General features: G+C 39.5%; 1 protein-coding gene across 9 annotated transcripts in view; it reads right to left on the bottom strand.

The window, feature by feature from the left end:
• Positions 1-20,080, bottom strand: part of ZNF710 (zinc finger protein 710) — a 126,827-nt gene that overhangs the window by 19,066 nt on the left and 87,681 nt on the right. Inside the window, exon 1 of one of the 9 annotated variants that reach the window (XM_074234081.1) lies at positions 9,117-19,734. The exons of the other annotated variants lie outside the window; for them this stretch is intronic. The gene's annotated coding sequence lies outside the window, so the exon portion shown is untranslated. Of the gene's footprint in view, positions 1-9,116; positions 19,735-20,080 lie in introns of those variants that run through there. 9 annotated transcript variants of the gene reach the window in all.

The following is a 20,080-nucleotide window of genomic DNA, read 5'->3' on the forward strand; positions in this document are numbered from 1 at the left end:
GGGAGGAGGGGGAAAGGGGGGAGAGAGAGAGAGAGAGAGAGAGAGAGAGAGAGAGAGAGAGGGCAGAGAAACAAAGGGAGGGGGAGGGGAAGCAGAGGAAAAGAATAAAATGGAGAGGGGGATGGGGAGAGAAAAGGGAGAGGTGGTAGAAAGGACAGAGGCACAGTGGAATGGGAGCTTTGAAAGAAATTGTTCCTCTGATTAGATCTCATTCTCTGCAGTGCTGCCACCTTTCTTTCTTTCTTTCTTTTTCTTTTTTTAATTTTAAGGTTTGGGATTTTGTAGGCTAGAAGACTGGGAAATATAGCAACCAGACCTTGGCAAGGCTCAACCCCTCTCCACACATGCTGCTAGGCTTCTAGGGCAGACTCAAAGACCCTTCGAGACAGGACCAAGAGGAATTTGTCCTTTGGTCCCTTTGATGGCATCATTTATTCATTGTCTCAGTCCCCAAAATCCTAGGAGGTATGAGATGAGAGCAGGTGACTCTCCATCAATCTAAGGTTTCTACTTGGCTCCAGGTATTAGCCATCAAAGAAATTACTAATAGCAGGAGGGTCAGCTGGAAAAAACAATAGAGCTAGTTTGAGGAAAGATAAGGGAGTTTGGGGATGAGGGATTAGAGTTGGGGCAGGGCTACAAGGCAAAGGTGGAGGCTACATGGAAGGTGAACTCATTTCCATTGACTACTTTGCTTGGTAGTTCCCTGTTTTTTTCTCTAACCTGTAGAACCATCCCTATCTGATACCAATTACCCTGATTTCCTATTGGCCTCACTCTGTGTCTACTCAAGCAGACTCACACTTTCTCTCTGGTTCCTATCAGCTTTACCAGTCAGGGCTATCTCATAGCACTGGCCTCACTGGCTATATCTGGGATGGCCTTTATTCTCTCAGCAAAAACCATCAGGTTGGGAGAAACTGAAGTCAGGAATGAAAATATGGGCAGGATTTAGGTTTATTTTGGGCTCCCTATACTCTCCAAATCATCAGGCATTCAACAATACACAATGGCTCCATGATCCGCATCCATATGGGTCTGCCCTTTTAACAGCCTCTTTTTGTTCCCCTAGAATTTAGCAAAATGCTGGGTCATAGTGGGTCCTTAATAAATGTTTACTGAATGACTAGGCACATTGGACTTCTGGACAATATCCACTTTATTTACTTCTCCCCATTACGTTGGTGAGGCACCTTTAGAATCAAGGGGGAGGGCCCTTTTTAACCCAAGGCAGTTTAGGATCTTGGGGCTCCCTCACACAATGTGCCAGAGGCAACAACACTTCAGGTATCAAGACTCTATGGTAGGAGATGCCAACAGGGAGGGATGGTAAGGTTGATTGTGAGGCAGCTATTAGACCAGTTGGGGAGGCAGCACATCTGAGGGAACAAGCATTTTATTCTGGAGGGGGATTGGGGAGAGAGGCAGCATTTACAGAACATTTACTATCCTAGAACAACATCCTACCCACTGTTGTACAAGGAAGATTTGTGGATCATCAATTGGGCTGTTGAATAAACATAGAATCTGGGTCACATCCCTGGTACAGGGCTAAGACCAAGCTGCTGCCTGTATCCTTTGTTACCAACAGTTCCGAGGCATGCACCTGGAGACAAGGTGGACTGTTGTCAAGAGACTGCAGTTCAAGTTTTACCTCGAACCACTTATATAGCTTTGGGTACATTTAATTTTATTTCTCTGGGTCTTAATGAATCAATCATCTCTAAATCAATCACCAGACTTATAACAATCCAAAGGATCTCTAAGGTCCCTTTCCAATTTTGACCTGTAATTTCATAAGTTAAAAGGGAATGAAAAAAAAATCAGCTCTTCTCTTTGCCCTATGGCATATCTAGGTTTTATCATCATTATTCCACTAATAATAGCTCTCCCCATGACCTCAGTACCAAATCCATTGGCCTCAGAAGTTCCCAGCCTCCTTTCCATGACACCATTGACAACTACTTCCTCTTGGACTGTTTCTCCCCAACCCTTTGGTTTCTAGGACCCCATACTCTTCTAGAAGATGGAGTGTATGGTGGTGCCACTGTCAGAAAAAGGAATATGTTTCAGTGGAAAGATAATAAGCTCAGTTTGGGGCATTGAGTTCAGAGTGTTAGTAAGACATTCAGGCAGAGGTCCCTTGTAGATATTTTGGGATACAAAGCCTGGAGTTTAAAAGAAAGATGAGGACTTACTGGCAAGTCATCTGTATACACAAGTGATAAAGGACAGTACTTAAATGTGAGCTGCCATTAATTCATTCTCATCTTTGCTATCATTATGATCACTACTGTTATTCTTGATATAAGGAGAAAGAAGGGGAAAAAATTTGATAAAGCAAATCTAATCAGATGACACATAATAAGGATAAATGTAAGGTCCTACACTGAGACCTTACAAAAAAAAATCAGCTTTACCAGCAGAGAATGGGAGAGAATAGCTGGATAAGAATTCATATTGAAGAGATCTGAAGCTAGCAAAATCTGAAGCTACCAGCATGGTGTAATGGATAGAACCCTAGCCCTGAAATCAGGAAAACCTGGGTTCAAATTTTTCCTGAGATAATACAGAACATTTACTATCCTAGAACAACATCCCATGACTTTAAATACTGGGCCTCAGTTTCCTCATATTTGTAAAATGAAAGAGTCACTCTCAAAGACTTTCTACAGTTTCACTCAGTTCTTCTATGACTCCATGAAATACGACATAGCAGAGTCCACTAGATGATGGGAATGAAAGCTCTTATGCTCTCATCCCCAATTCCTTTCATAAATGTGAGGTCCGTGCTCCCCCACAAAAGGTAAGACTGTGGAGCAGCTGAATGGGGCCATTCTCAAGGAACTTGATTGTAAGGTCTTTGAGGAAAGGAACTATGTCTTATTTATCTTTGTAACTGCCTGGGTGTTGCCTGTAATTAAGAGAAAGAAAAATAAAAAACCCAGGTATATGTAAAATTTATGGTCTTCAGCAATATACCCCAGAATAGAAATTCTTCCAATGCTCCTCTATTAGATTAGAAGGAAAACCAATTTTATGCCCAGTCAGAAAAAGGAAGTGAAACCCCAGTTTTGTTGTGAAAATCTCATGGCTCTTAGCCACATTTTCACTTCTGCCTTCTCAATTGGGAAGGGCCAGTTTCTTTATAAAGGAGACATGCAAGAGAGTCATGCTGTGGTGATCCAGGAAGCCCACCATGTAACCTTCCAGGGTGAGAAGGGGAAGTATGCATTTCTCTTCCTTTCAGGATTCTCTCTTTGTTTTAACTTCTCTTTTTCCCCAGCAGATACGCAAAGAACATTCTGTTTCTGGAGACTGACAACAACAGCCTTGCCTCCTTGGGGGAGTTCTTTGGTCCTAGGTAGATGGTTCAATTTAGTTCTGGCCAAATTGTAGAAAATTTAGCCTTAGAAAGGCAATCACTTCATTTAACAAGTGAGGACAGGCAAAATGATTTATTCCAGGTCTGTAGGCAGGGACAGAGCTGGGACAATTCTTTCATGGGTGACAAGGAAACTGAAGCCTCAGTAGACTTGCCTATGGTCATGCAGATAGTTGATGACAAAGCTTACAAAACTCAAACTCAAGTATTCCTTGCCAAATACATTTCTTTTAAAAAATTTTTTTAAAGTTCCATTGAAATCTTTTGCTTTTAAATTACATTCAGTTCAGAATCGACCTCTTCCATCTTATACCCCAGCTTCCCCAACCTAGGAGCTCCCTTTAAAACAAATAAACAAAAACCAGTTCAGCAAAACCAGTAGTCTACGGTGTCTGAGGGATCTTGGAGCATTCCATACCCATAATCCCTCATCTCTTCAATGAAAGGGGAGAGGTGAAATTTCTCATTGCTTCTTCAGGACCACCGTTGGTCATTAGATCCAGGGCCCTTTCCAAAACCCTTTGTCAATGGGCAAAGGATAACTGGATAGTCCACCCTCAGATGGTAGTAGCAGGATGCCTAGGATTTTCTCCCATACTGGAGGAGGGCAGGCTAGGAGCAGGTAGGGGAAGGGCTGGGATTTCTCAGAATTCCTCCCACTGTTCCTTCAAATCCATTAGACAAGCTGGTGGTGCCATCCTGGGGCTGTTTCAGAAGGCAGTCTGGCTGCCAGGCTCACTCTCCTCTCCCACCCAAGTGTAGAGATGGTTTGTTCATTGGACCAGCAGTCACCTCTTCCTCTGGCTATTTCTGCTTTCTGGCTCTCAGCTTTCCCACCCTTTTTATCCCACCCCTGAGATTAAAGAAATGAGAAGCAGCAGACCAGCCCCACTACAATTCTGTTATTGGGTGAAACACCAAACTAATGAAAGTCCATGCAGTGCCAGGACAATTGTGGGACTAGGGGTGACTGGTTTAAGAACCCGTGGGTCAGACCCACCTCCTGAGCCTGCAAACCAACCTGCAGAGAGGGCCTGATGCTCTCCAATTTACTTTACCTTCACCCAGGAACAGCTGTTGCCATCTCACATAGCCAACTGATTAGCAGTCCTGGGGAGTTAATGTAGCACCTGTATGCAAATGATTGGTTCTTGTCTAATCTGATCAGAAGCTAATTTTAAAAAGAGGCTTCTTTCCCCCTCTCCTACCTGAAATAAATGGCTTTACTTCACTGGGAATCCTGCTCTCTGGCAGGGATCTAGGTTATATTTTAACACTGTACGGTACCAGCACAAATGTCATTATCACAGAATGTTAAAGTTGGAAGGGGCCTCAGTAATAGACTACAACCCCATTATTTTACAGAGAGAGAAACTGAGATCCTCCTTACTCCAAGAAGAAAAAAAAAAAGGCAAATTATACAAGGCTACATGGATAGTGAATGAATAGAAGAGTCAGGACTCCAACCCAGATTTTCTAACTCACATTCATTACTCACATCCTCCTCCTTACATAAAAAGAAATGGAATCACTGAAAAGGGAAGTGAACCTCCCAGGGTTTTTCAGTGAGATGGGAGGGACCCTCAATCTCCTAGCCTCCTTTTAAGCACCCTGGGATTAAATACCCGGCATGAACTGTGCCCAAATTGCCCCTGGATGGCCCTGCTCCAAGGCCATCTCCCAGCCCCCCTTGGTTTGAAGCACCCCATTTCTCAGTCTACATAATAAGGGTGCTGCTTCTTCACTCACTCAAGATAACTTTTATTCCACACTTCCTTCACAGATGAGTCTCAAGTTTTAGTACTAGAGCATAAATCACTTACTCTTCAGGAAGCTCTCTCCCCTACTTCCTCTTTAGCAACAATAAGATAATTGTCACTGTTTCCTGATTTTCTCCTCATGGGCCTTTCCTGATCTCCTCCCCTCCTCCCCCCCTCCCCCCAGGCTGGATGGCTCCACTGATGCCTAGAACCCAAGTTAGTGAAGCTTACACCATTTCTTTGGGGCCATTAACATCTCCTCAGCTATCCTGGGAACCATCAAATCTTTTTCCTCTATCTCCTTTCACTAAAGTCTGAGGTGGCCTCCCTAGGTGCTGGCCTCCCTCAGGCAATGGCCCTGGGTCCCAGATTTCCTGCTCCCCATTTGACTGGGAGTCTGAGTTTCTTTCCTGAGGAACCTGGGTCTGGCTTTCATTTCCTCTTCCTTGTTCTCTACTGGTACAAAGTGTTTCCGAGAAGGATCCTTTCTTGCTCTTAAAGCAATGGACCTGCTTCCATAGTCATGGCCCTTCCACACTCTCTCCCATTTCCCAGCTGTGGGGGGCTAATTCCCCAGTGCTTCAAACCACATGAAACTAGGACTTCAGTAAAGCTACCAGAAACACAACTGATGGTTTCCCTTGGCTCCCACTGGACAGTCACAAAAGGCACTCTTAGGGGAGGGAAGGGTTGATGAAATTGTGGGCTACCACCAAAATGATGCATGCAAAATATCAAAACCTTAATTTCTCCAAGCATTTCTAAGGCTCCAGGGTCACAAAAGATGAAAGTGATGACTTTGAAAAACTTTAGCACTAATAAAAATCAATATGAATAGGTTAAGAATGGGGGTCAAATGGGGAGGGGGTAAAAATCTTTTTTGATTTTTCTGATAATGATATCTAAATTACCTAAGGAATAGAAACATGTATAAGACTGAGAGAATTCCCCTAATGGATCAGGGGTCAGAAGATAAAGACTACAATTCTTGAAAGAACTGAAAACAGTTAACAAGCAGAGGAAACATTGCTCCAAATCATTAATAAGATAATTACAAACCAAAACAATTTTAGCTTCCTCCCAAACGAACTGCCTGGGTTGAGAAAAGATGAATATAAAGGAATGTTGTTGCATTGTAAGAAATGATAAATATGAAGAATACTGAGAACCACAGACAATTTACAGTTTTAAATTCAAAGAGAAATTAAGCATAATCAAGAAAACAGAACAATGATAACCTAAATGGAAAAAAATAAAACAAATGATACTGGACTCTCTATAATGATAATGACCAAGTCTGATCCCAAAGAAGAGATAATAAAATACACTCAATACAGAAGTAGAGGGACTATGGCTGGGGACCACTGATTGTCACTCAATTTATGGGCTGGTTAGTTTTGCTGAGCTTCTTTTTTCTCTCCTTTTTCCTTTTTATTCTTTTATAGTGGATGGTCTCTGGGTAGGGCAGTGAGGAAGGACACATTGAGGAATGAGAGTAACAAAAACAAAAGATATTAAAAATGTTTAAAAGGAAAAATGTCTAAATAACAGTCTTGTTAACTTCAAGTTAATAACAATATCTTCAGAATTATCATTTAGGCCAAGGAAACAAGAGGTGGGGTCCCAGTTGAGTCCCAAACAAAGCAGAAATATATGAGAAAATACACAAAGGTACTTCTTTGGTTGCCTTGACTTCTTTTAGAATAAAGTCTTTCAGAAGGAAGGCACCCTGTGTTTTGTGGGCTGCCTCATTCAATGTCATGTCGTACAAAGTGATTTATCACTCATCAGATCCTAATAAATGATGCTGACTTTCTAAGGATACTAACTTTTTTAAATGAGTTACAAAAAGAAGGTAAGGAGACTGAAGTTTAGGAAATCCAAAACACAAAGTCTAAAGTCCAAGTTATCAGACTTAACATTCAGGAATTTCAGATTCAGGGGCTCATAGATTTTTCCATAGGTTGGAAAGAACCTTAGAAATGAACTCATCCAACTCTACCTTCCCTTTATAGATGAAGAACCTGGAGCTCACAGAAGTTAAGTGATTTGACCAAGATCACAAACAAAGACCCACATTGGGATTTGAAAAAGTCTCCATACCCAGAATTCTTTCCCATTCTTGTCCTATATAACCTCCCTTTCAGGTTCTCCAGTAAAAAATCAAAATGGATAATCTGATTTGAGTCACAACACCCACTGTAATTGTGTTGACATATTACCTTTTATCTGAGAGCCTCAAAGCTACTACTGGTTTATGAGTACTTTTATAAGCCTATACTCATGGACACCAAAACACATGCATATACATAAACACACACCAAACTAATAAGTCTATTTTTTGATTAAAGAAGGAGAAAATTTAAGGCAGGATTTAATAAGCTAGCAAAATGCCCATGTTGACTTCGGATTTCATGTACTGCCCTGAGCATTTTCTGTTTTAGCTTTTGCCAGAAACATCATCCTAAACTTAAAATATGAGGGGCAGAAGAAGGTATCTCAAAGATCATTCAAATCTATTATACTCTTTTGTACATGAATTAACTGAAGCACAAAGGTTAAATATCTCTGGAAAAATCACAATATCTAGTTAACAGGAGACTTGGGATCAGAACTCAAATCTCTGGAGTACAGAAATACTTTTTCCACTGCTCTAGGATGCTTTCTTTATCACCTCCAAATATCTTTAAAATATCAATTTTATCAAAAATAATAAATATCAAAATAACCAATAAAATAATAATAAATATTAAAACTCAAAATTCACATTCCTCTCTTAAAAAGGCAGGCCTAAAGTACAATAGGGTCTTCCCTCCCTAGACTAAGAGCTCTGCTTTCAGTCTGTTTGCTGTTATAGGGATATGATTAGGGGAGTGGAAGAAAGAGTTCTTTTGTTTGTTTCTTTGCTCAATACTTTGTCTACCCCCCAATTCCAAAAGGCTAGGAATATTAGGGGTTTTATTCCAGGAACTGCATTTTTGTTGTTGTCCAGTCATGATTGATTCTTTTCATCCCCATTTGAGATTTTCTTGGCAAAGATACTGGAGTATTCTCCAACTCATTTTACAGATGAGGAACTGAGGCAAGCAGGATTAGGTGATTTGCCCAGGGTCACACATCTAATTAAGGATTAGAGATCAGAGTTGAACTCACAAAGATGAGCCTTCCTGATTCCAAGCCCAGTGTTCTATCCACTGCACCACTCAATCCATTGGAACTGTCTTATTCCCATAAATTCTGAAATATTGCCAGTAGCTAACCATAGGAAAACAGGGAAGAATAAGATGCAGTGAAAAATGAAAAACTTCCTTGGGCTTGGAAGCTATATTTTAGCCCTAACTTTGCCACTAGCCAGCTACATCATCTTGGACACATCACCAATTTGACTATCCCATCTGTTAAATGAAGGATTTGGAGTAGATATGCTCACTAGCATTGTAATCATAAGCAAATCACTTAATTTAACTGGATCTTGGTTTCCTTATGTGTAAAATGCCTTTACTAAACTCAAGAGTAAAGAAGGAGAAATCACTTTTGTTTGACTATTGCAATAGCCTCCTAACTAGGGTCTCACTGTCTTCTGTTTCTTCCCCACTCCAATCCATCCTTCACATCCCACAGAAGTGTCAATCTCTCTAAAGTAAGGGTCTGGTCTTTTTACTCCCCTGCCCCCAACTGCTTCTAGAATGAAATATTAACTCCACTGGTTGGCATTTAAAGCCTCTTGTAAGCTAGATCCAACCCTCCTTTTCAGGTTTAAAATACCTTCCTGCACTCAATGGTTAAGCCAAACTGACACTCTATTTTTCACAAACATCATTCTTTTTGTACAGGTTGCCTCTCATTTGTGAAATATACTTCCTTTCCCCATCCCATCTTATTTAGAATCCTGCTTTCCTTTAGTGCTCAATTTAAGCAGCCCATCCTATAGGATCTGCTCTCATCCTTGAAATCATATTATACATCCTTACATATGTACACGTTGGTAGAATATGGACTCCAGGGAAAGAATGGTTCCTAGTTTAAATCTTCATCATCAAGTAGTGCTGGCACCAAATAAAAATGCTTACTGATTGACTGTTCCTATCTCACAGGGTAGGACAGTGCTAGCACACAATAGGTACCTAATAAAAATGCTTATTGACTGACTGCCTATCTCACAGGGTAGGCCACTGCTAGCACATAGTAGGTAGGTAGGACCTAATGAAAATGCTTGCTGCTTGACTGTGACTATCTCACCAGGGTAGGCTCAAAGGAGATGATGTATGTGCAAAGTACTCTGCACTCTTTAAAGTACTATAAATTTAAGTTATTCAATCATAGATCTGTATGTAAAATTTACCAAGATTTCTTATATTGTTCAACTGGGCCTGAAATTGAAGAGTATGAATTTGTTTTCCTGGGTGGTGGGAATAGGGAGGGGTTCCTTGGGGGAGGAGTAATGTCCCATGGTTGTAAATTGATCTTTGTTCCCTGAAGTTTCAAGTTAAGAATCCCAAAGGTATCTGTTAAGATTTTTGTTTGGTTTGGGGGAGGGGGAAGAAATGGAAGGGATTGAGAGGATAGTATTCCGGATGGCTGCTCTAAGTTTTACTCACCTTCTACCCTTTCCTCTTTTCCTAGCTTCTAATTTAGAATTCCTCGGTTTTTTTTCCTCCTCATTCTTTTTCTGGAGCATCCAGTCCTCAAATTTGGATCCTACTCTCACAGACACCGCCTCCTCCTCCTCTTTCCTCCTCTCCTCCCCACCCCCAGCCTTTAGCTTTTTCCATCCCAGTGTTTTTTTTTCCACTCTCTCTATTTCTCTTCTCTCTCATTCTTTGTTTCCCTGGCAACACCTCTCTCTGCTCTCTGGATCTGTCCTGTGTTTCTCTCTCTTTTCTCTCTTATCTTTCTCTTTTCTCTTTCATCTATCTCCTCATCTCTATGGATATTCCAAACCTCTCTCTCTCCCTTTGCTTTCGGGCTCTCTCACTCCCTTTCTCTTTCCTTTCATCTCCTCCAATGTTCTCTTGCCATCTTGGTGCTACATTTATTTGTCTCATGCTTTAAAAAAAATCTATTTCATTAGCCACAGTTTCTCCAGTTCAATGCCAGTCCTTTCTGCAGGTCACCTCTAAGGTCCAGGCTCCCTACTGATGTTACAAGGAAGGGGATGAATCTACTGTTTCCATTTTCCAGTCTGGACCTCCTGCCTGTTAGAATGAAAGTTTCTTTACTCCCCACCTAAAAAAAAAAAAAAAATGAAAAGGGACTGGTGCAAAATTTCTAGGAGGAAAGGGTTTAATGATTTGAGTCCTCCTTCGGAAGTAGTCCCAGGGGGCTTTAATCTCATTCAAGGACCCTGAAGTGAAGCCTTCACTGAAAACTTTAGGCCACCCATATCATGAGGAAGTCAAAAATCCTGTATAAAAGCTGGATGGCTCATTCTGGGAATATAGGAACCAATATTTTACATGGGAGAAATTTACATGTTTGTCCAGTAAAAGTCTGAAATCTTATGCTTGTACACAAGAGTTCCATGTTCTTTTTGTTGTGCTCAAAATTTCCATTTTACTTCAGAGGAGGGGTACTTAACCTTTTTTTGTATCATAGACCTCTTTGGTTATGTGGAAAAGGCTATGAATCCTTTTTTGGGGGGGGATTTTCTTAAATACACAGGATAAAATACTTTGACTAAAACCAATTATATTGAAATAGTTATCAAAATATCTTAAAATAAACGCACAGACCCCAGATTAAAAACATTAAACCAAAAAACCAATAATCACCACAAAACTATAAAAGAGGAAGTTGGGGAGACTCCAATCTGTAAAAACATTGCTGTTTCTTCCCATTATCCCAAACTTCCTTTAAGAAAAGGAAACAAACCCAGACCTTATTTTCTGTGTTTACCTAACTTGGAGGTGAAGAGATTAGGCCATATTTCAGGGTTCTCAGCACTTTTGTCTCTCTCTCTTACTGAGAAAAGCAGTAATTCTAACCCCAAAAGTGTTATCTTGCTGAACATTCTCACTGGTTTCTAGATTTCTGTTTTTAATCTAGAGTGATCAGAAATTGCAGGACAAAGCTCTTTAAACACAAAGAATTGCCACTGAAAATAAACAAAGGATATTATGTTCAAGACACCAAAGTTTCAAAGTGACTGAAAGAAAAGAGCTTGTGGAAAATGGAATCAAAGCTCTCAGAAAAAAAAATTCTAAAAAAAAGGAGATGATTGGGGTCTGATTTAACCCTGGATCCCAGCTCTAGAGGACAAGGGGAATGTTACCAACACCTATCCATGATCAAAGATGGCATCAACCAGAGCAGTAAAGTTCTTTGCTAGATTATTGGCATCCCAGTTGATTCTGATACCTACATCTAGGGGATTTTTTTTTTCTGGATTCTGAACAAGGTTTGTCTGAAGAGTTCAATTTCTCTTTTGATCACACCATATAGATCATGAGGAGCAAGAGACATCTTGGTTTGTATTTGGATAAGAGGACTAGACAATTGGCAAATGTTAAGTGAATATAAAGAGAGAACAAGGTAGGAAAGATTTTCTCCTTTTATACCCAACACCATACTTCAGTTCTTTCCTTTTGCTCATAGGCACAAAAATACATAAATCACATAGTGGAAATCTGTAGGTGGTCCCAAGATAGATATTTTTGTATTCTGCCTAGTGGGGGAGGGGAGAAATAAAGAAGGACCTGAATTTAAGAATACCTTCTAGGTCTAAGCTGACTCAACTGATGCTATACCTTTGTGCATAACCAGGATGAATTTTTTTGACTTTTAAAGTAAAATTATATCTGCTTGTAATTATTTGCACAAATAGGATATATTATACTCAATTATGGTAAAAATTGTTTTAAAATTGTTGCATCAATTGATGTGTTTGATCCTTTAATGTTAAAACCCCTCATATCCCTTTGCTAACAATCTTCATGGTATGATGGAGTCTGGCTTACAAGTCTATGACAGGTTGTATGAAGTGTGCTCGCTTGGGATCTGCTTCATACAGTAAACCCATTTTTCCACAGTCCAAAAAGTGAAATTGCCAATTGGCAAATTCCCTGCTTCCATTCTCCTTCTTCCCAACCTCTTTTTTAGTTGTAATCAAAGGATAATACTTGATGACATCTTCAGTATCTATTCAAAGCATGGGGTAGTGAAAAGGAAAAGTCTACTGGAGACAATGGTTCTATGTGAGCTCTCTTGAATTTGAGGGGCTCCAAGACTTGAGTTGATATGTGCTGTTAGGACTTCCATTTTATGTACAGCTAGCAAAACCAAACTTCCTGAGCTCAGCAAGTTCGAACATGAGGGACTGCTGAGCCAACAAAGAGAGGACTTCTCCCTTACAGGATATGAATCCCACACAAACTGCTTGCTAAGCAGTTCTGGGACACTTTGGGGAAGGAAGAGATGAAAAACAGAAGGAGGTGATGAAGAAGTATCTGAAGTACAGTGGAAATATGCCAATCAGGCAGATGTTCATGAACACCTTTCCATCAATCAAGAAATACTGAGTGATTACCATGTAGCCAGCAGCACCTGGTCCAAGGCAAATTGCCAGGTGCTGCTAAGGACAAAAAGACAAAAATGGATAGACCCTGTCCTCAAGTAGTAGACATTCTAATGAGGAAAATATGTAAAATAAATCTAGCCTGAAGGAGCTTATGATTTAACTTGAAAAAATAACAAACAATAATAGGAAAGCCACATCTAATTTGCAGCTAATTTATATGGGAAAAGCTGTGAATTCAGGGGCAAAGCCAAAGGGAAGGACTTAAAAGATGAATTTATAGATAGGCTGAAGGAATTTCATGTGAAGCAAAGAATATGAGAACTGTGGGGAGGCAGAGCAAATAATTAAGAATAGCCAGAAATTCTTGATTTCTTTTGTGCCATGGACCCCTTTGAGTCTGGAGAAGTTTTTGGACCCCTTCTCTGAATCACATTTTTAAATGCATAAAATAAAAACATAGAATTACAAAGGAAATGGTTGAAACATAGTTATCAAAATACTTTTAAAACAAGTTCACATGATCCAGGTTAAGAATTCCTGGCAAAGAGCTTTTTATAAGACAGGCAGAAAAATTCAATCATGATGTAGTAGGGAAGAATTTTGAGTGGAGGAATGATATGATGAAAGCCAGATTTTTAGAAGTATTAGTTGGGCAGGAGTATACAAGAGTGATGAAAAAAGGAGAGTGGAGACTGGAGAGTGGTTAAGGAGGCAATTGTGGTTATCCAGGTATGAGATAAAAATAGTGGTGGGCTTAGGAAAAGAGAAGCATTGTTAAACAGTCCTAGAAGATTTTGTAGAAAGAAAAGATGAAAAATAGAAGGAGGTGATGAGGAAGTGGAAGTGGAAATATGCAAATCGGGAAGATATTCATGAATTTTAGGAGCATTAGCAAGGTAGATAGGTATGCAGGAGGAATAAAAAAGGAAACTGGAGTCAGGGAGTGTGATTAATAGATTCGTTGTAGTAATAAAGTTATGAGGTGGTAAAGGCATTAAGAGATTAGGATATTGGGTATAAAAATGGAAAGACATTTCAAAGAAAAATTGACAGACTTTGAGGATTGATTATATATGGAGGATGAAGGAGAATGATGTATCAAAGATGATGCCAAGGTTTTGAGACTGATGGCCTAACTTCTGAGTTAAAAAAAAATTTTCATCTAAACACTGGACATTACTTACCATTTAGCTCACCTGTCCTGACACATGTTGTGAGATATGATGTTAATAAAATAAGGAATTTTCTTTTCAAATCACTCAAAGCAATGATTTTGCCAGGGCAGTAGTAAGGAAGATCTTTAAAAAAAATTACCTCTTAATAGATTTCCTAGGGGGATTGGGAGGGAGAGCAAGGGTAAAGAAGATTGGTCTTCGGTATTGTGTTCTGTGCCTCTCTGTCTCTAACACATATATACACAAACATTAAAAACAGCTATTTATGATGATAATCTAACTATAGTTGTTTCTTCCTTCTCTCATTCTATTGCATCAGAAACTGGGGCAGCTAAGTGGTGCAATGGATAGAGCACTGGCCTTGGAGTCAAGAGGCCAGAAGTTCAAATCCAGTTTCAGACATTTGACTCTTACTAGCTGTGTGACATTGGAAAAGTCATTTAACCCTGACTGCCTCTCATCAAGGGTCATCTCCAGTTGTCCTGATTCAAATCTGGCCACTGGACCCAAAAGGCTCTGGAGGAGCTGGTGAAGCTGGTGACTAAGCACAGCATCCTCCTCACTCAAATCTAATTCAAGTGCTTGTCATGGCATCAACTCCCTGATGTCCCAAAGCAGCATAAGACTTCATTCTCTGCCCTCCAAGAGCATATACTCTATCAAGAGACACATTATTTATGCCCACATGAAAAGTTGGCAATGTAAAACATAATGAAATTAAAACAAATTAGTATTAGAGATAGTAAGTGAACAGGTCCACAGTGCTGACTGATCTCTTTCTCGGGGTGTGCAATCTATATTTGTGTCCTCTAGACCATCCTGGCCTCCCAATTCAACTTTCTCAATTCCCATGGATCCTTTGGACAGTAACTCTTTGGTTCTTAATATCATTCATAGCTGTTATTTCCATGATCAATAATTCTGAAATTTCTCTCACTGATTACAACTTTCCAGTCTGCCATCTCTCCCTTTTTACATTCCTCACCTTTTTGCTCACCATGATTTTTAGAACAGTCACTTATCCTTCTTTCCTCTACTCACATGCCTTCTTTCATCTTGCTATCCCCTAGCTCTGAGCACCCCCCCTCCATTTACTATGCTATTTACAGATTATTGGAGGAAATCATGCAACTGTGTCAAGTGTATCCACTACAAATTCATGTTATCTAAAACCAAAGGCTCATAGATTTAGAAATGGAAGAACCTTTAGAAATCAGAGTCCAAACCCATAATTTTACAGATGAAAAAAGAAAGGCTGAGAGAGAGAAAATGAGTAACAGATAGCCCAAGATAAAAGTGCTTATAAGTGTCCCAGGCAGGGTTTAATCTCAAGGCTTCCAAGTCCAGAACCCTTTGCATTAGGTCACCTGGGCTCTCAATGCTGCATAGAAAAAGTTTTTCTCCTTCCCCATTGACTGTCATACTCTACAGCAGCAGCAGTTCCAAAACTTCCATTCTTTATTCAAGCCCCCCTCTCTATACCATCCCTACCCTTTTAATCTCTGTTTACCTCCTAAGAAAATTGAGAGACTACCCTCTATGAGTACTCTCTTTTCTCCACATTTCAAATCCCTCTTTGCTCCAGTCATCAGGGATAGGGTAGCCTTTCTCCTTGCCAAGGCCAACCTTGCTATATATACCCTTGATATCCTATTCTATCTCCTCCAAGAGCTTGTATTCTACCATCCATCATTCCCTCTCTTTCACTTTTAATCAGTCTTCATCCAATGACTCCTTCCATGCTGCCTAGAATCATATTCAAGTCTTCTCCATCCTTTAAAAACAAAACAAAAACCCTTCATTTGATCCCCTGCTCTCAAGGACCTCATTTTTCACTGGGAAATACTTCCAACTTTTTAAATAAAAATATTTAGTATGAATGTAAAAGATTTGAAGAGCAGCAAAGACACAGAGGAACTAGCAACTGAAGAGAAGCCTAAGAGTCTTCTCAAAGGAGGTGGCACTAGAACTGAGTCTTGAAAGATAGGTTCTAAGATGCAGATATTACAAGAAGATGACCATTCCAGACATGGGGATGGGAGGCAGAAGAAGAGGGCCACATGAGTATGGAGATGGGTGCTATAAGGTGATGTCCTGGGAACATAAAATATGCCAGATCAGATCAGATAGAATTCAGAGTGCAGGAGATGAAGTAATGTGTAGTCTGACTCGACCTAGAGGGCAGAATTAGGAACAACATGTAGCAATGACAATAAGGCAAATTTAGGCTCAAGGTCAAGAAAAACTTCCCCAATTTGCATGAACTGATGCTAAGTGAGATGAGCAGAACCAGAAAAACACTGTATACCCTAATAGCAACATGGGGGTGATGATCAACTTTGATGGACTTGCTCATTCCATCAATACAATAATAAGGAACAATTTGGGGCTGTCTGCAGTGGAGAATACCATCTGTATACAGAGAAAGAACTGTGGAGTTTGAACAAAGACTAAGGACTATTACTTTTAATTTAGAAAAAAAAACTGATATCTTATTGTCTGATCTTGCTATCTCTTATACTTTATGTTTCTTCCTTAAGGATATGATTTCTCTCTTATCACATTCAATTTGGATCAATGTGTATCATGGAAACAATATAAAGACTGACAAACTGCCTTCTGTGAGGGGTGGGGGGAGGGAGGCAAGATTAGGGGAAAAATTATAAAACTCAAAATAAATAAAATCTTAAAAAAAAAAAGAGAACAACTTCCCTAATAATGAAAGCTATCTAACCAGAATGGTATGTCTCTGGTAGAGATGGATTCCCCCTCCCTGGACATCTTCAAGCAGAAGGCAGATAGATGACCCCTGGCCTGCAGAAGCAATTCTCAGTCAGAGAAGGTCTGGCCCCATGTGACTTCTATTCTTAGAATCTATATATAATACTATAGGAGATCTAAGAGGAGAGATCCCTGGGTACTGGAATAGCATGGCAAGTCTTTGTAGAGAAGGCAGGATTTTGTGTGGAAGCCTAGTGTCCATAAATAATTATTCCTCTGCCAGGAGTATCCCCATCCCTTCTTGTTAGGATCTAATTTTATTTGTAAAATTGATGGTTAAGCACATGTTAATATTTCTGTTGATTCATGCACTTTGTTAATTGTGCTGTGATCTTAATTTACCTTATGGCTTGTGTTTCTGTTGTTGTTTTTTATAATGATTGTGCAGACTCTTCACTGAACAATTTCATAACAGCCTTGGAATGTAAGTACTGATTTCTAACAATAAAAAAAATTACTAAAAAAAAATATGGTTAAGGCTGGAATTATATAGATGCAGAATTCTGTCATTTATATCTTGAAGCCTAGGAAAAGCCTTCTTGTAGTAGGGGTGCCAGATGAATATCATACTAGGCAGGTATACTTAGTTAAAGACTCCTGAAGGTCAAACTCAAGAGCCTGAATGTTGTCCCATAGGCATTAAGCAATTATCAGAGGTTTTTTTTTTTTTTTTTTTTTACTAGTGGCATGATCAGTGAGTTTTTCAGCAGGTCAAAGTGACAACAGTGTGTGGGACAGATTAGAGGGAGGGGTGCCTAAGGCAGTTAAAAAGGCTATTGTCTTAAAGTGATAAGAACCAGTCTAAATTTGGTTGTAGTCTTTCCCCCATTTTTTCATCCTTCAAAAGTGAATAGAGAAAGGGAGAACTAGACAGTAAAGGTATACCAGAAAGAAGACTAGATAGAACATGGCAGTTATTAACTGAATATGGAAGATGTAGAGGAAGAAAAACTTAACCTCTTATGGCCAGAAGATTATAGATTTAGAACTAGAAAGAAACTCAGAGGTGAATTGAGTCCAATTCTCTCATTTTATAGTTGAAGAACCCAAAGCTCAGGGTACTGGTTAAAGTGACTTTTTTAAGGTCTCACTGGGTCAGAGGTTTAGATACTAGGGTCCTGTGACTCAAATCCAGTGCGTTTCCACTGTACTTTGCTGAATGGCTGAGAGAATGACTGAAATATTCCTTTTGCTACACCTCTACTGTCCATTTCTCCTTTTCTCTGCCCATTATAGAAAGGGGAAAAAAAATTGAGGAAAGACCAGAATCAAATTCAGGTATGCCCTTCTCATTTCACAACAATAAGACAAAAGGCAGACCTGTTTCTGAGGCAAAGATGATGATTTTTGATTTCAGCAAGGTTAAGCCTGAATAGGATGGCTGACTAACCAAGTAGAGATGTTCAGGATCCTAGGGAAAACTGAAATAAGTTGGGGAAACAGTTTAGGTTGGCCATGGAAATTTGCTCCCAGGCAACAGTTTGAATGACTTCTCTGTAAGGAAAGAATGGAGAAGCGCAGAAGTCTATAAGGACTGAACCTTTAGTGACACTAATCTGTAGATACAAAGAAAGAAAAGAAACCAGTGAAGAAAACAGAGGAATAAGAATGAGAATATGATATCATGAGGCCAAAGGAGGCTGATCATAGATCACAGGAACAAATATTTAAAACTGAATGGAAACTTAATGGTCTTTTGAATCTACTGCCTTATTTTACAGGCAAGAAAAGCAAAGCCCATGGAGATTAAATGACTTGTCCAGGGTAACACACAGCTAATAAGTCTATGAAAGGGTGTGGACCCAAATCTTAATGACTCTAAATCTAAAATTCTATTCATCCCACAAGTGGGATGTTTCATCCCAAAAGAAGGGAGGGAGTTTGGTCAATAGTATTTCAGCAGTATTCAGTGATTCAAAGAATTCAGGAAGAAGAAATAAGCAATAATAACTGAGAAAATGCCTAATTCTGGACAATTAAAAGGTTACTATTGACATTTACAAGTAGAATTTTGATATAATAATGAAGGAAGCCAGATTACAAGGTTAGAAAGTAAGTGGTAAGAAAATGGATAGAGCAAGTATAGATCCACTTGTGTATACTTTTAAAAAATTTCATTTTTATCCCGTTATAAATATTAACTGATATGTGATCAAACTCATGTGGTAAGGGCTATTAGATGCAGAGAAAATGCTGACCTTGTGCTGGTAGAGTATTTCTATGGGAATTTCCTACAGAAGTCCCTATCCAATCTCATATTGCTTTATCTACCAGTATCATAGACAGGATTCATGATTTTGATAATGTTTAGGACAGTCTCTGAGGTTCTTCCCAAAAAGCCAACTTCTTTATGGTTCTTTTGGATTAAAGGCTTAAATGAGGAATTACTTAATGCTCCCAAAGATAACTGATCAGCAGCTCACTAAAGAAATATTTAAAGAAATATACTATACATTGGCTGTCAGAAAGGTATGGTTTACTTTTTCAACATTTAAGAAGAAAATTAATCAAGGTCAGTTGCTAAAGGACTGATATTAAAATATAAAACTTACAGAGAAGACTATGGAATGGTGCTGCATTTGGGGTACTTGAGCCAAGCATTTCTGATTTGTGCCTTTCTTCTGGGTGATGCTACTCTGCCTCTACTGCCCTAGTTACAACATTCCACACCCTTTACCACATAGGCCTCACGCCAAACCCGGATAAAAACCAGAGTACTTCCTTTGGTACTGGGCCTTCCTGGCTTTCCAGTCACACCTGCTTCTCCGTGAGCTGCACATGATTAACCAGCCCACACCCAGGGTTCCTGTTGGCACTAGTTTCTGGAAACTGGAGTGGTATCTCTTCTCAAATTTCAAAATCCATCTCTACAGCTTAAAAACAAATAAAGAACCTCTCTCCCCAACCAATCAACAGCTGAAGTCTCCTAACTGGAAGGAGATATCCTATTTTTCCCTAGGACTGTTGGTGTCTTCAATATCATCTAAACACCTATAAATGGGTGAGCATTCAATCAACTATCACAGAGTCTTCACTAATATAGAAGACCCGCTACTCTGCACTCTCCTCCAAAAAAATCCTACCCCAAACAAATGATTCATGTAAATATAACCTAAATGCTTTATCTTAATCCTATGGGAATAGAGATTTTATATATATATATATATATATATATATATATATATATATATATATATGTATATATTCATCAGGATAGGGGATTCCTGGTTAAGGCAATTCTTCCTACTAAGGCAGGTTGTCACAATCGCTCTACACTAAAGTGCCAAGTCTTGGAAAGTTTGCTAGAGCATTAAGAGAGTTAAATGGCTTACCAAGGGACATATTGCTAGTATATGTCAAAGACAGGACTTGAATACATATTGTGCTGGCTTTGAGACTAACTCTCCATCCAGTATGTTTTGCTGCCTCTTACCAGTATACCCAGGAGGCAAATAGATACAAA

Source organism: Macrotis lagotis, chromosome 4, assembly GCF_037893015.1.
Source record: "Macrotis lagotis isolate mMagLag1 chromosome 4, bilby.v1.9.chrom.fasta, whole genome shotgun sequence".
Lineage (NCBI taxonomy): Eukaryota > Metazoa > Chordata > Mammalia > Peramelemorphia > Peramelidae > Macrotis > Macrotis lagotis.